The sequence below is a fragment of the Mus caroli genome, unplaced genomic scaffold, assembly GCF_978045245.1.
Source record: "Mus caroli unplaced genomic scaffold, Mus_caroli_1 scaffold_4, whole genome shotgun sequence".
Lineage (NCBI taxonomy): Eukaryota > Metazoa > Chordata > Mammalia > Rodentia > Muridae > Mus > Mus caroli.
The window spans coordinates 34,640,690-34,654,493 of NW_028227259.1; the positions used below are offsets into that span (position 1 = coordinate 34,640,690).

A 13,804-nucleotide genomic window follows, 5' to 3' on the forward strand; every position below is an offset into this window, starting at 1 on the left:
CCTGGGATATGTGAGTCGAAGAGAGAAAAGAACTTTTTAAAAATGTAAGTCCTGACCCTCTCCCCAAGACACTAGGGTGTAGTTTTGTATTTTTCTTTTTCTTTTTTTAAACTAATTTTTGTTGACAATTTCATATCTGAGTACTGTATTTCTATCATTTCCATTCTTCTTTCCCCTACTCTCTCTCAAATCCATGTCCTCTTTTATTTATTATCGTACACACACACACACACACACAATCTAGTCTGCTGAGTCTGGATGCTGGTGTTCCTCTGAGTGCATAAGTGTATAGGTTGACCCTTGGGATCGGGTTGTCTATCAGGGAGCTCCTACTTGGATCTCTCAGCAGCCATTCACCGCCTTTAGCTTTAGCCTGAGGGCTGGTGAGATTCACTCCAACCGCGATGGCGTGTAGGCTGCTGGTGGTATCGTTGTGTAGGTGACTGTGATGTTTGCGATGTCACGGGCACACTGTTTCACAGCAGATACCCTGGATGGGTTGAGTGCCCCGAGATCATCATCTGCTGCAAAAGAAGCTGCTTTGATGAGGTTAGGACCCCACCCCCACCCCACGCACACGGATCTGTGAGTCTAAGGATACAGAAGGAAAATGCAGTTAGACCTCATACTGGGTTTGGAGATGACAAGAGTGTATTCTCCTCTAGTCCATGAGCAGTTGGCTGGCTTCATGATACCAGGAACACATTCCTCCTATTGAATAGGCCTTGAATCCATGTAGACAGTGTTGGTTATAAGGGCCACTGTCCATCCTTGAGATATCGTGTGGGGCTGCTCGTCTCTGTGGTGTGTAGACATTAGCGTTGGTTAGGACTATTGATCATTGCTCTCTCCCTGGGCAGCTTACACAGCTTCTGTAGACAGCAGGAGAGCTGACCCTCGGGAGGAAGGAGGCCTCCAGGCCAGCTGGAGCTCCATGCTGTGTTTGATGTATGTGGTGCTTCGGCAATAGCATCTCACCTTCCAGTTCTGCAAGGCAGCCCAGCCGAGGCCAGCAGCAATAGCTGATGTTTGTTGTTGTGGGACTCTCTTCGATTCACAGACCAGCAACTGGAGGAGAGAGTTCAGATACTTGACACTGGGGTTTCTCTTCATCTGTCACTCTTGGAGAAGTCACCATCACCTAAGTAGCATTACTTCATCAAACTTACATATATATATGTAATATACTATGTGTTACAATTATTTTCACAAACATAAAATAGTATGTTTCTTTATGGTTTTTTCAAACAGCCTTAGTGCCTTTCTCCCTCCCTCCCTCCTACTCCCCCATTTTTTGTTCTCCCCTCTTAACACTCTTACATTTTTTGTAATTTAATTTTTAGTTAGCAGCCAAGAATAATGACTGTTATGACATTTTCCATTATGATGTTTTCATGTACACTCCTGCTGCCTTCTTCACCGTCATCCCACCATGGTTTTCCCTCCTCCCTGCCTTTTGTCTTTTATCCCTCCATTCTCTTCTCTCTTCCTCCCTCCTCCCTCCCTTGCTCTGTGTTTTCGCTCTGCACAGGTTACTTGGTGTTTTTATATGCATGATATTGGTCTATATTTGTTTCCTTTCATTGGTTGTTGTTGTTTGTTCTTTGTTTTTCCCCTTTTAATAATTGCTTGTAGAGTGCTCCCTTCAGCAGCACATATATTCAAATTGGAACAATACAGAGGAGATTAGCATGGCCCCTGCTCAAGGATGACACACAAATTCATGAAGCGTTCCATACTTTTCTTAGAGGGGGAACAAAATACTCATGGGAGGAGTTACAGAGACAAAGTGTGGAGCAGAGACTGAAGGGAAGGCCATTTATAGACTGCCCCACCTGGGGATCCATACCATATACAGTCACCAAACCCAGACACTATTGTAGATGCCAACAAATGCTTGCTGACAGGAGCCTGATATAGCTGTCTCCTGAGGGGCTCAACCAGTGCTTGACAAATAGAGGTGGATGCTCTCAGCCAACCATTGGACTGAGCACAGGGTCCCCAAATGAAGGAACTAGAGAAAAGATCCAAGGAACTGAAGGGGTTTGCAGCCCCATAGGAGGAACAACAATATGAACCAACCAGTACCACTAAAGATACCAGGAATTAAACCACCAACCAAAGAGTACACATGAAGGGACTCATGATTCCAGTCACATATGCAGCAGAGGATGGCTTTGTTGGACATGAATGGGAGGAGAGGCCCTTGGTCTTGTAAAGGCTCTATGCCCCAGTGTAGGGGAATGCCAGGGCCAGGAAGCAGGAATAGGTGGTTGGTGGGGGGGGGTGGTTAGGGGGTTTTCAGAGAGGAAATGAGCAAAGGGGATAACATTTGAAATGTAAATAAAGAAAATATCTAATTAAAAAAAGGGAAAAAATTGCTTGTGGACACTGGTCATAATGGCACTTAGAATATTTGGGCAGGAGGATCTCCATGAGTTCAAGGCCATCCTGGGCTTCATAGTGAGACCCTGTCTCATCAGACAAAACAAATAATAAATGATATTTATATGTAAGCGGCATTATGTTCCCACACACATTTTTGCATTCTGCTCTTGCAGATCCGTGATCGGCATCTTAACATGGCTAAAGGAACTTTGTTGATGTCATTAAGGCTCCTGAGATGGGAAGTGACTGACACTATCTGGGTGGATCTGATGTCATCAGAAGAGAGGACACATTTGAATATGGCTGCTGTTGAGGCTAGAGGAGGAAGTCAACAGCCAAGTCTATAATGCGGGAAGAGCCATGGAAATGGCTGCTCCCATGGTCCCTCCAGAAGGAAGGTCCCCTGGTGACATATTGACCTTACCCAGTGACTATAGAGTAAGCCATTAACAAACTTAGGAGCCAGTGCACTCTCAGTAATTTGTTATTGCAGCAACAGGAAGCTCATACAGTGCTGAGACAATATCATGTGCATGGCAGCCATTAGCATCAGTTCAGTATTGTATGCCAGGTACGGTGCTTCATGTGGGACTTCTGGGGACTTCAGCCACAGAATTTATTTTCTCATGGCTCTGCAAACTGGAAATCTATGGTCAGGGTGTGGGTGGGGCTCACTTCTACAGCCTCTTTCTTGCTTTGTAGATGGTTGTTGTGTGGCTGCCTGTTCAGACCCTAGGTATTCTCATGGTCTTTTTCTGTGTTCATGTGGGTCCCCAGTTGTCATTATCTTTATCCTTTTCCTCCTCCCCACCTCCTCCTCTTCTTCTCCTCCTCCTTCCTTCCTCCTCCCCCTCCTCCCCCTCCTCCTCTCCTCCTCCTCCTTTTCCCCTCTTCCTCCTCCTCCCCCACTTCACATGAGTCAGGTTGAATTTGGGTCAACTCTAAGACATCCTTTTCACTCAACCATCTTTTTAAAGATCTTATCTCTGGACACCATTACATCAAGAGCTCCTGAGGGAGGGTTAGTATTTCAGAATATGAATTTTAAGGATCCTATTCCATATGGATTATATTAATCACTGGTTACAATAACCTATCCAAGCAGAATATCTAAGGAAACTGAGTCACAAAGTTGTTGTTACTTGCCAAAATCCACACAGTAAGTAAAGAGTTGAGTCATGTTCAGGAATTTAATCTTCTCTTTTCTTCCCCTTTCTTGTCCTCCTCTTCCTCCCCAACTCCTTTCAGCACCCGGCTCAAGCCTAGGGCCTCCTCACACACTGAGTGAGTACTCTGCCACTGAACTACTGAGCCCTTTTAGTCCCTTTTAAAATCTTTTTTTTTAAAATTGTGACCAGATCTTACTAATTTGACCCAACTGGCCTTGCACTTGGCTTATAAAACCAGGTGGGTCTTAAACTTGTGATCCTCCTGCCCCAGCCTCCCAGAGATCATAGGCTTATGCCACCAGGCCTGATTCTGACCATTTTTCTTTCTGGTTTTTTTTTTTGGGGGGGAGTAGAGGGTTAGGGTACATAGGTACTCGTTAGGTATTAATTATTGAAAGAGGGAACAGCTTCCAGGACTCTTAGAACATGGGCCAGCTGTACCAAGCCTGGTACACTATCCCACAGCTGGCCAAGTATATCTATGGAGGAGAAGGACCAGACACTGAGCAAAAAATGGGTGGAAAGAGAGGGCCTGGGGGAAATGGGCTTGAACCTCTATTCACCAGTGAGCCCATCACTAGAGGCTTTCTCATGGAAAGTGGATTTGTTCCACTATCGTGTAACCCTCGTGTGAGGTATGACATGGACAGTGAGGGCACGTGGACAGCATAGGGGTCTACTATCAAACCCTCTACCCAAATACCAGATTCTGAACTCCAGCTGCTCACATGTCTGGAGAGAACACTTCTCAACAGGAAGGGTCTGGTCGAGCAAGACTGCAGAGAAAGGATGATCAGTTAGTCACATGACCAGCTGAATCCTTCAGGCACATGGCTGGCTGGCAATCTTGGTCAAGTTGAGACTAGCCTCTGCCTAGTCTAGCAACTCATTTTGGTCACTGTGGCAAAGGGCACAGTTACTCTCAGGTTCTAGGCAGGTCTCTGGCTGCTGTAGGAACATTCCAGCGGGAATGTTGGGATTACCCATCAGAAAGACAGAGAATGGTTGCCTCAGAGTGCTCATCCCTCAGAAGGATCACGCTTGAGATGTGAATTCTGTGTCAGTCGAGCTTGCTGCAGCTCAGGAGCAGCACATACATACACATACATACATACATACATACATACATACATACATACATACAAACATACACATACACACATATGTGAGACTGCACTACCAGATAGGCATAAGAACCAGTGAGGTGGAGCATGCTCAAACCCCAGGAATCTCAGAGATCTGAGACGGTAGGAGTGGAGCTGCCCCTCCCAGCCTCCAATGTTGTTCTGGAACACATAATGCGACTACCAGCTGAAACCCTGGGCACCCAGTCATAGCATAGCTCCTGGAGTTCTTCCCTATATTAATGAAGTATCTAGATAGCCTTAACCTTCAGCCAGTGACCTTCCTGGAAATTCTCATGCCCCTCCCCCCAAAAGTATACAGTCCCTGGCTCACCCCAATAAAGTATGGCATTCACATCCACCCCAATAAAGAAATATGAACACGCTAAGATCATCTCAGTAAGCTGCTTCGTAAGAGATCACCATGAGGAAGGCCTTCTCCTAGAAGAGCCAGGACCCTAAGAGTCCTGAAGAAGGCCTTTCTCTCCTCCCATCACTCCAGTACTGCACTTGCTGGTTGGACCAGATCCTGCTCAGCTGAGCTCTGTTCCCCTTCCAGCCTGGTGTGCAGACACCTCAGTGGGGAAATGTGGACCTCAGACCTTCATTCCTGACTTCCTCTCAGGGCAGGTGTACTGAAAGCACACAGGCACCCAAGAGGAGACCTGGAACCACAACACTCATCCCAGACTCTGCTTCCCCTTCCACTTTGCAGTGCAGTGGCATCTGATGCCCCAAAGGGAAATGTGGGCTGGGGACTCCCATTCTGGACTTCTCTGGGCCAGCATATTGGTGGTATCCAGATATCCCCAGGACAGAGAGGCACAACACCAAGAACACCATACCATACACACACACATACACACACCTGGTTATATACACATACATACACACATGGTCACACATACATACATACATACACACATGGTCACACATACATACATACATACACACATACATACACTTATACACACATATATATACATATACACATACACATATATCTAGACATATATAAACACATACACATACATACATACTCACACACACTGTTCTTATTGTGGACCTGTTTTGTGTCTCTCTCTCTTTGGGGGGGGGTGAGTGGTATCAGGACAGGGTTTCTCTGTATAACTCTGGCTGTCCTGGAACTTGCTCTGTAGGTGGGGCCGGCCCCAAACTCACAGAGATCCACCTGCCTCTGCCTCTAGAGCTCTCTATTCTTGTCTCTTAACCAAAGGTAGTAGCAGGAAGAGCTCTATCTTGCTCCAGCATAGCACCTATAGAGAGACATCAGGGGCTCAAACAAAGGAAACAAGTGAGAACACATGAATACCATACATCCCATTACTCCCACTCACCTATGCATGGTTGAATTTCCTCCATAACTTTCCCAGGCACAATGTTCTCAGTCTTTGCTTGAACTATCTCATTGATGGGAAGTTCCCACCTTCCAAAGCAGCCCGAAACATCCTCAGGCAGGTCCTGTGACAAGCAAGCTGCCCTTATACTGACCCATATCCTTCCTGCTTGGTTCCCAGATGGCTGCTAGCTTTCGTGGCTGTTCGGGTATTTGAAGGCAGGTGAAAGCTTTCTTCCTTAAAGGGGGCTCTCGTCATGAGGTGCTGCCGCAGAGAGCTCCACCTCCAGAAGAGGTTTGTCCTGAGTTTCTGTGGATCCACAATCAGCCACAGGACAACCAAATGGCAGGTCTATAGGCCCTCTGAGAGTGGACATCATACCCTGGTCTTGAGAGGACCTTACCTCGCTCTGTGGACCCTCCCTGGTGGACTAGCTCCAGGTCTCCAGGCTTGGAGAGGGGAACACTGTGTTTGGTAGCATGGATTACCCTTTGTATTTGTTACCACACTTCCAGGCCTGGCTTAACTGCACACTTCCAGGCCTGGCTTAACTGCTTCCAGTTTGGGGCTGTGTGATGCTGAGTCTTCACTGTCATGCTGAATAGACTTGCAGTCACCCAGGAGACACACCTATGCATGTGTCTGTGAGGGGGTTTCTAACTGGGAACCGAAGACCCACTCTGGATGTACTAGCTTGCTTTCTGTTGCTTTGATAAATGCATAGTATGACAAAAAGGAAAAGAAAGAAAAGAAGGAAGGGAATGGAAGGGAAGGGAAGGGAAGGGAAGGGAAGGGAAGGGAAGGGAAGGGAAGGGAAGGAAAAAGCAGCTTGTGAGGTAGAGTGTTTATTTTGATCTTCTACTTCCAGATAATAGTTTCTCACTGAGAGAAGTCAGGGCAGGAACCTGGAGGCAGGAACTGGTGCAGAGATCCTGGAGGGATGCTTCTAACTGGCTTGCTCCTCCCAGCTAGCCCAGCTGCTTTATAGTAGCAGGGACTACCACCCACAGTGGGCTGGGTCCTCCCACATCAGTCAGCAATCAAGGAAAAAAACCTAGACAAGCCCACTGGCCATTCTGATGGAGACAACTCCTTTGTAGAGTTTCTCTCTTCCTAAGTGACTCTAGCCTGTGTCAAGTCGACAAAAGCTGACCACACTTGTCTCAAACAGGCTAAAACGGAGCAAGCAAGTGTAGCACTCTCTACCGTCTCTGCTTCCTGACTGTAGCAGCTGTGTGAACAGCTTCCTCAAGCCCCAGCTGCTAGAGCTAGAGCCACCCCAACCACCATGCCTTCCCTGCCATGGCCACAGTAGACTGCACCTTCAACCCTTGAGCCAAAAGAAACCCTTCCTCCTTTGCGTTACTCTTCTTGGGTATTTTGTTGTAGCACCTAGAACTAGAAAGGTAACTAATACAGACCCCTAAAGCAAACTGCTTAAACTCACTGAACTTCATCTAGCTTGCCATATGATGAAGACATCCCTACTGTGTTGTTAGGATGCTCAGACGACGTCATGAATGAGCCAAATACTTTGTAAACCAAAATGACACCCTGCACATGGCTAACCAGGATGAATAAGGAGTACATAATAAGTAAATAAGGATCTTGTAGAAATGCCTTTGTCCCAGGCCCTTCTAAGCAATGACAGTGTCTAGCAGAGTTGGCATTATAGAAGACGACATTGCTACCCTGAGGCCCCCAAGGACACTGCTCACATTCCCCATCACCATGGCCCATTTGCTCACGTTCTCTCTGCCCACATGTGCAGGAGAGGGCTCCGAGCCCAAGTGTTCCCATCCTGGCTTTGAGACCTGAATGGGGCCAGCCTCGTGACGTGGGTTTGAGGCACGTCCTCCTGGCTGGTCATGAGCTCCCTCTTTCTCTCTCCTGTCCTGAGACTCCAAGGCTCCCTGCTCTGGAGTCGCACAGCCATCACCCCTGTTCCACCTTAAATCTAGAATAAATTCTCATCCCCAATTAGAGTGGATTTTATTGAGAGAAGCAAGTAGGAACTGGGAGCCAGGGAAGATGGCCTCATGACAATGGAGGCTCACGAAGTAAGAGGCTCTCGTTAAATACAGCCCCTGGTGACTCACAGAGCAAGGCGGGAGGCAGCCCTCCGGTTGTCAGTGGTTGGGTTCAGGCTATTGCATCTCGTGTCTAAATGAGGGTTCTTTCTGGAACCCTGGCTCTCTATCACAGACTGTGCTTTCCAGCTGGCCATCCATAGCTCCATGTTGGCCCTCTGAACGGTCACGTGACTAGGATGGGCTAGCTGCCATGCTCACCATCCAGTGTCATGGGAGCAGAAGGCCTGGGGCCTCTACAAGTGTGTCACCACTAGCTTAAGCTCAATCCAGTTTGTCTTGAGTTAGCAGAACTGCCTGGGAGATGCACTTCCCAGATGGGGTGGGGTCAGGCTCCCTGCCCTTCTTCATGTCACACCACATGGGGCCTCAAGGATAGTAATGTCACAAACGAGGGACCCTGCCCAAAGGGCCTTGGAGACAGAAGATGTAGTAGCTCTGAAAGAGAGTAGAGGGAAGAGGTCTGGATTTGTGTGTGCCTCTCTCTGTCTGTCTCTGTCTCTGTCTGTCTGTCTGTCTGTCTGTCTGTCTGTCTGTCTGTCTCTCTCTCTCTCTCTCTGTGTGTGTGTGTGTGTGTGTGTGTGTGTAGAGAGACATTCTTCTCCAAGGGCCAGTCCTGCATCCCAGGGGCAGGGCCTGGCCAGCAAAGATATTTTCCATGCACAGGACAGGTGCTAGGTTGTGCCTGACAACTTCCTTTCTGCCTGTCCCATCCCCTCGGCTTGGGCTCCCCAGCTATAAAGTAGGAACAAGTCCCATCCCTTGCCTGCCCCAGGGGGACATTGAACAGGGGTGAGATAATGTCTGCTGCTGCTTACTCTCCAGCAGGAAGGCAGATCCAGACTGTCTACTGTTAACCCTGAGAACTCAGTCCTGCTCCCAGTGGGATGTCTGCCTGTTGTGGCCCTCACTCAGGTGCAGGGACCAGGCCATCTCCTAAGACCCAATGGCTTCTTGGCTTCGTGAGGGAGGATCCCAGAGCCAGCTCCAGCTCTCTGGGGCCTGAGGCCCTGGGCCCTGGTTAACTACAGCACACAGCCCATTGTTTGGAGTTCAAGGGGCCGCCTTAGGCTCCTGGCATTCTGGTTTAACCAGGAATGGGGCAGCTGGGTGTGGCCATGGCCTAATGAGCTGGGTGTGCCCAGAGGAGTTAAGAGCCAGGGGTGACAGCTGTGGGCAGGTCCCCACCCACGCAGGTGGGCAGGCAGCTTGCACAACAGTCACCTGTGTGCTAGAAAGCCATGCGGCATTCTTGCCCTGTATTTATTTTTACAGAAACAAGTGCTCAGCTTTGGAGGTGGGGGTGGGGCTATTTCTAAATATATAAAAGTCATTGTGCTGGTGCTTTTGAACCTCTAAATCTATTGTGCAAAGAAAGCCGATGCCAATCCGGTTTCCACCAATTGCAAAGAAGGTGGAATGCTGGAAATGCAACAGGCTTCCCCCACTCCCAACCCCACCCCTACCCTCTACCCCCCCCCACATCACCCTCATCCCCACCCTCCCCACACACACCCTTACCCCACATACCCTCACCTCACCCCCACCCCCACCCCCTTTTCCACTATTGTAAAAAGCAAGAAACTTGGACCTTTCTCTGTCTTGGTGGACAGGGGAGCCTCCCTCTTCCGACATCCTCCACTCCTCACTTCTGTGATGGGAGACACTCCCTACCCTCTGATGCTCTTGCTGGGAAATGGAACCATGACCTTCCTGCCTGGGTTCTCTTCCCATTTTGTTGACAACAGGATGTGAGCGTCTAGTGGCTTCCAAATAAAGACCATATGAACTCACGGTACCGTCCATGGACCACTGAGTGTGGAGCCTTCCAATGGGCCCTTTCTCTGTTTGAGAGGAGCCTGCCTCTGGCCAGTTTATCCAGGCAGGAGTCAGGCCAGGGCACTTGTTGCCTTACTGAAATGCCCACATTTGTCCCTGGAGCCTGCATTCCAGGCTGGGAGGCCAGCAAGGGTTTAGGATAGAAAGACTGGTTTGTGGTCCTTAGAGACCTTCATGGGAAAACCAAGCAGAGGACAAGGGGGGTGGGGAGCCTGGGAAGGAAACTGGGCTTTGTGAGAATGTGGTCCTGTCTACCCAGGGTGACTGCTAGTGAGGTCTAACAACAGGCAATTAAGATCTGGAAACATGCGACTTTGGGATGGAGTGGGACCCTGAATGCAGGTGGGTTCTCTAGGTCAGTCCAGGTTTTCAAATGCTCAGGTTCAGTGAGGGCGACTCAGCATTCCCATCCATGAGGTAGGGGCACTGCAAGGAATAAACTCATCCTTAGGAGAGTTTTCAGACACTGAAAACTGACCTGTGGATGGTGTCGCTTAAATATCACCTCTCCTCTTTTCCAGTGAAGCCATTGCTGTTCAAGGCTAGGCCTTACCTTTGCCTCCAGGGTGTTCTTAGGCCAAGGAGGAGACAGAAGGTCTAGTCAGCAGGGGTTAGGGAACTGTAAAGGCAGGGTGTCGTGATAGCTCAGCACAGGCTATATGTCTGTCTCTTAACTGGCTGAGTTCATTAATTCATCGTAGTGCCAAGGATAACAGCCTTCTCTTTCCCCATAGTCCACCATCTGCATCACTGCTCAACCTACCTGCTGGCTCAGCTCTTCTCAGGCTCTCGTGTCCCTCCACCCTGCCCCATTCTTGGTTCATGAGTTGCCAGAACCAGGGGAACTATGGATGGTCCTGGTTAGGGCTGAGGGGCTCATTATAGACTGACCAGAGCTCCTCATAGCTTAACAGATAGTGGCTTAGCATAACCCACAGTGTAGAGGTCATGTCATGGGGAAGGTCATACAGCAAAGGTCATAGAGCAGAGGTCATGGGGGAAAGATCATAGCACAGGATAGAGACAGAGTTAGGCCTCTCACAACACTGCTCCAGGGAAGCAGGCCCAGCCCACTTCCTTCCCTCATCTCAGCACGCTATAAAGTACACTTGGACATAACGATGGGAGCTTCTTCTCTTTGTATGTTCCTCTGGGACCTTCCTGGGCTCAGACTGTCTCACAGATAGTCTTCCAATCTTTGCTTCTTTCTCTAAAAAACAAGCTAGGGCAGAGATTATTAACAGTTTAAGAGCAGAGGGCAAGAAGTCACTTTGTCTCAGAACCCAGGAGCAGACATGTCAAGGAGGAAAACCTCTGGCTCTCCTGAGGCTACAGGGATAGGGGTGGAAATTGCCAAACTTTTCTCGACTTTACCCTTGCATACCATGGAGGCCAGAGGATGGAACCAAAGGAGCATAAAATAGGCCAGTACACCATCTCAACACAGAGGCTCTCCAGAGTCTGGCACACGCAGTGAAGGGTCAGAGAAAGCTGTCCCAAGAAGAGGCTCCAGTCTAGGAAAGCAAGTATGTGAAGTTTTTCAAGAGGAAACCAGAACTTCCCCCAGGGCTGAGCCTTGAGGCCACCACACCCGTCACCTCACCCAGACTTGAGGTGATGAAGTAGGCCTTTCTAATAGCCAAATGGATCCTGAAGCAGAAGGAGAAGAGGGGGCAGCAGCCAGAGAAAGAGGCTGAGGCCAAGAGCAGGACTCTTGATAAGGTGTCTCTGGGAGACACAACCCAACACTCAGTGCTCTCCAAGGCTCCCAGCCTACCCTCTAGCTGCCTCTGATGCATCTGACTCTGCTGCCACCACCGAGAACCTAAGGAAGAGGCTGCAGCAGGTGGAGGAGCTGGAGCAGAGCATCCAGGCTGGCGAGGTTAGTCAGTCCATCAGAGAGCAGCTAGAGAAGCTGGCCCAGCAAGGGGCTCTGCAGGAGGAGCTAGAGGACTAGGAGCCAGGCCTGTGAGGCTTCAAGGGTAGGGGAGTAGATGGCAGAACAAACAATGGGGTGCTCTGGGGGTCCAGGGAGTGTGGGAAGGGCACCCCAAACTGGCCCACTTCCATCCCCTGTAGCCTGACTCCATCCTCCAGAGCCTGCTCTCCCCCTTCATCCCTTCCTCTTTTTTTTCAGCTCCTATTTTTGGACCCCCCCTCCCCCAGCCCCTTGGATTCCCAGTGTTTACTAAATGATGACTAAGTTACCTCTACCACTGCTTTAGATGTTTGCTGAGAAGAGAATGGGGTGGGAATCTGTTAGAGATCTGAGGCTGAGGTACAGGGAGTACCTTAAGTCTCGGCGTCTTGGTTCCTACTCACAGTGTTACTTCCCTGGCCATCCTGAATCCCCCACTCTTTGTTTTTTTTAAAGTAAGAATAAATTCAAGTAGACACAACAAAAGATTTAAGAGCCCCATGCCATCCCTCAGTCTGATAACTCTACTGTCCTGCGTAGAAATCCGGACTCTGTTGTATCCACCTTAGCACAGATGTCTCTGGTGCCACCAATGCTGTCTTCACACCTCCTGTTTAACATGTTGCCACTGTGACACTAGGTTGGGATGCTACCGGAGGCAGTCCTGTGGGCTGAGGGCAGAGCGACATTGGTTTTCAAGGTTGAAAGCCAGTCTAACCACTGGGAAATTTAAGACTTCCTCACCCCTAGTACCTTCCTCCCGATTATTCCAGAAAGTGGACGAGATGCTGGCCACAGCAGCCAGACCCACAGATGGACCTTGTCCTCTGCTGAGGTTAAGGTCAAGAGCATGAGCATATACCCCACACCCTGTCAAAAAGACTCACAGGCAAATGAGACCAAGCAGCTTCAGAGTGTCCTTAAAGGCGACCCCCTCACCGAAGGACTTTGGTGGGTCAGAGGAAGCTATGGGCGGGGGGAGCACAGTCACCCTGACAAGTACCTGTCACTGTCTGAACTGTCTGGGAGTGGGGTTGGAACAGGAGAGGTCAGTTATGGAAAAGACTCAATATGGAGATAACAAGAAACCAGCATGCCTGAGGTAGAACCAGCACATAGTTCTAGAATTTGCTCCACTCAGTAAGGAGCAAAAACCATACAGCCATTTGCTAAGGTCTTTCTCCAAGCTATATGGGAAGTTATGATGCCATCAAAGATGCAGAATGTCAACAGTCAGAACGGGGCTGAGCCACGGGCGCCCGTGAGTCCGTTTGACGGCAGTTTTTACTTTAGTATATCACGGTAAAATGTACCTAATATGACATGTCCCTCTCTTATTTTATGAAACAATATAAGTATCGAATTAAGAGATCAAATTGTGAGTCAGATGTAGAGGCTCATCCATGTAACCCTAGTACTCAGGAGACAAAGGCAGGAGAGAGTTTGAGGCTAGCCTGGAACAGTGAGACCCTGTCACAAATTAATAAAAAGTATATATCATATTTTGGAACCTTGGGAATATGACTTGGGTCAGTGGTAGCATATGTCTTTGTTGTTGTTGTATGTTTTATTGTGATAAAATGTACTGTTTGACCATCTGTAAGAACAGAGTTCACTGGTCCTAAGTAGAGTCCCTCTCTGTGCCAGCCAGCACAACGCTTCCATGTTATAAAACTGGAGCTTGTTAGCAAGAAAACGACCTCTCTGGCCGCTCCCTGTTATCAAGGCATAGGCTACAGATAATACCTCGGGTGAATCTTAAGAGTAAAACCCAATGAGTTTTGACAGACGCAAACCCCAAGTTACCATTGCTGCAAGCTGGACAAAGCACGCTTCCTCCCCCAACAAAACCTCCTTTCTACTCTTGACAGTTTCCAGCTCTCACCCCCAGGCAGCCGGTGTTCTGATTGCTATCGGG

The 13,804-nt window shown here is 48.8% G+C and overlaps 1 non-coding gene and 1 pseudogene across 1 annotated transcript; both read left to right on the forward strand.

Moving 5' to 3' along the window:
- The first annotated feature begins 404 nt into the window (after positions 1-404).
- LOC110294176 (partner of Y14 and mago pseudogene) lies at positions 405-11,940 on the forward strand (annotated as a pseudogene).
- On the forward strand, positions 1,637-1,743 carry LOC115031272 (U6 spliceosomal RNA). Its single transcript, XR_003836871.1, has one exon. It is a non-coding gene; the product is annotated as a U6 spliceosomal RNA (small nuclear RNA).
- Positions 11,941-13,804: the final 1,864 nt, after the last annotated feature.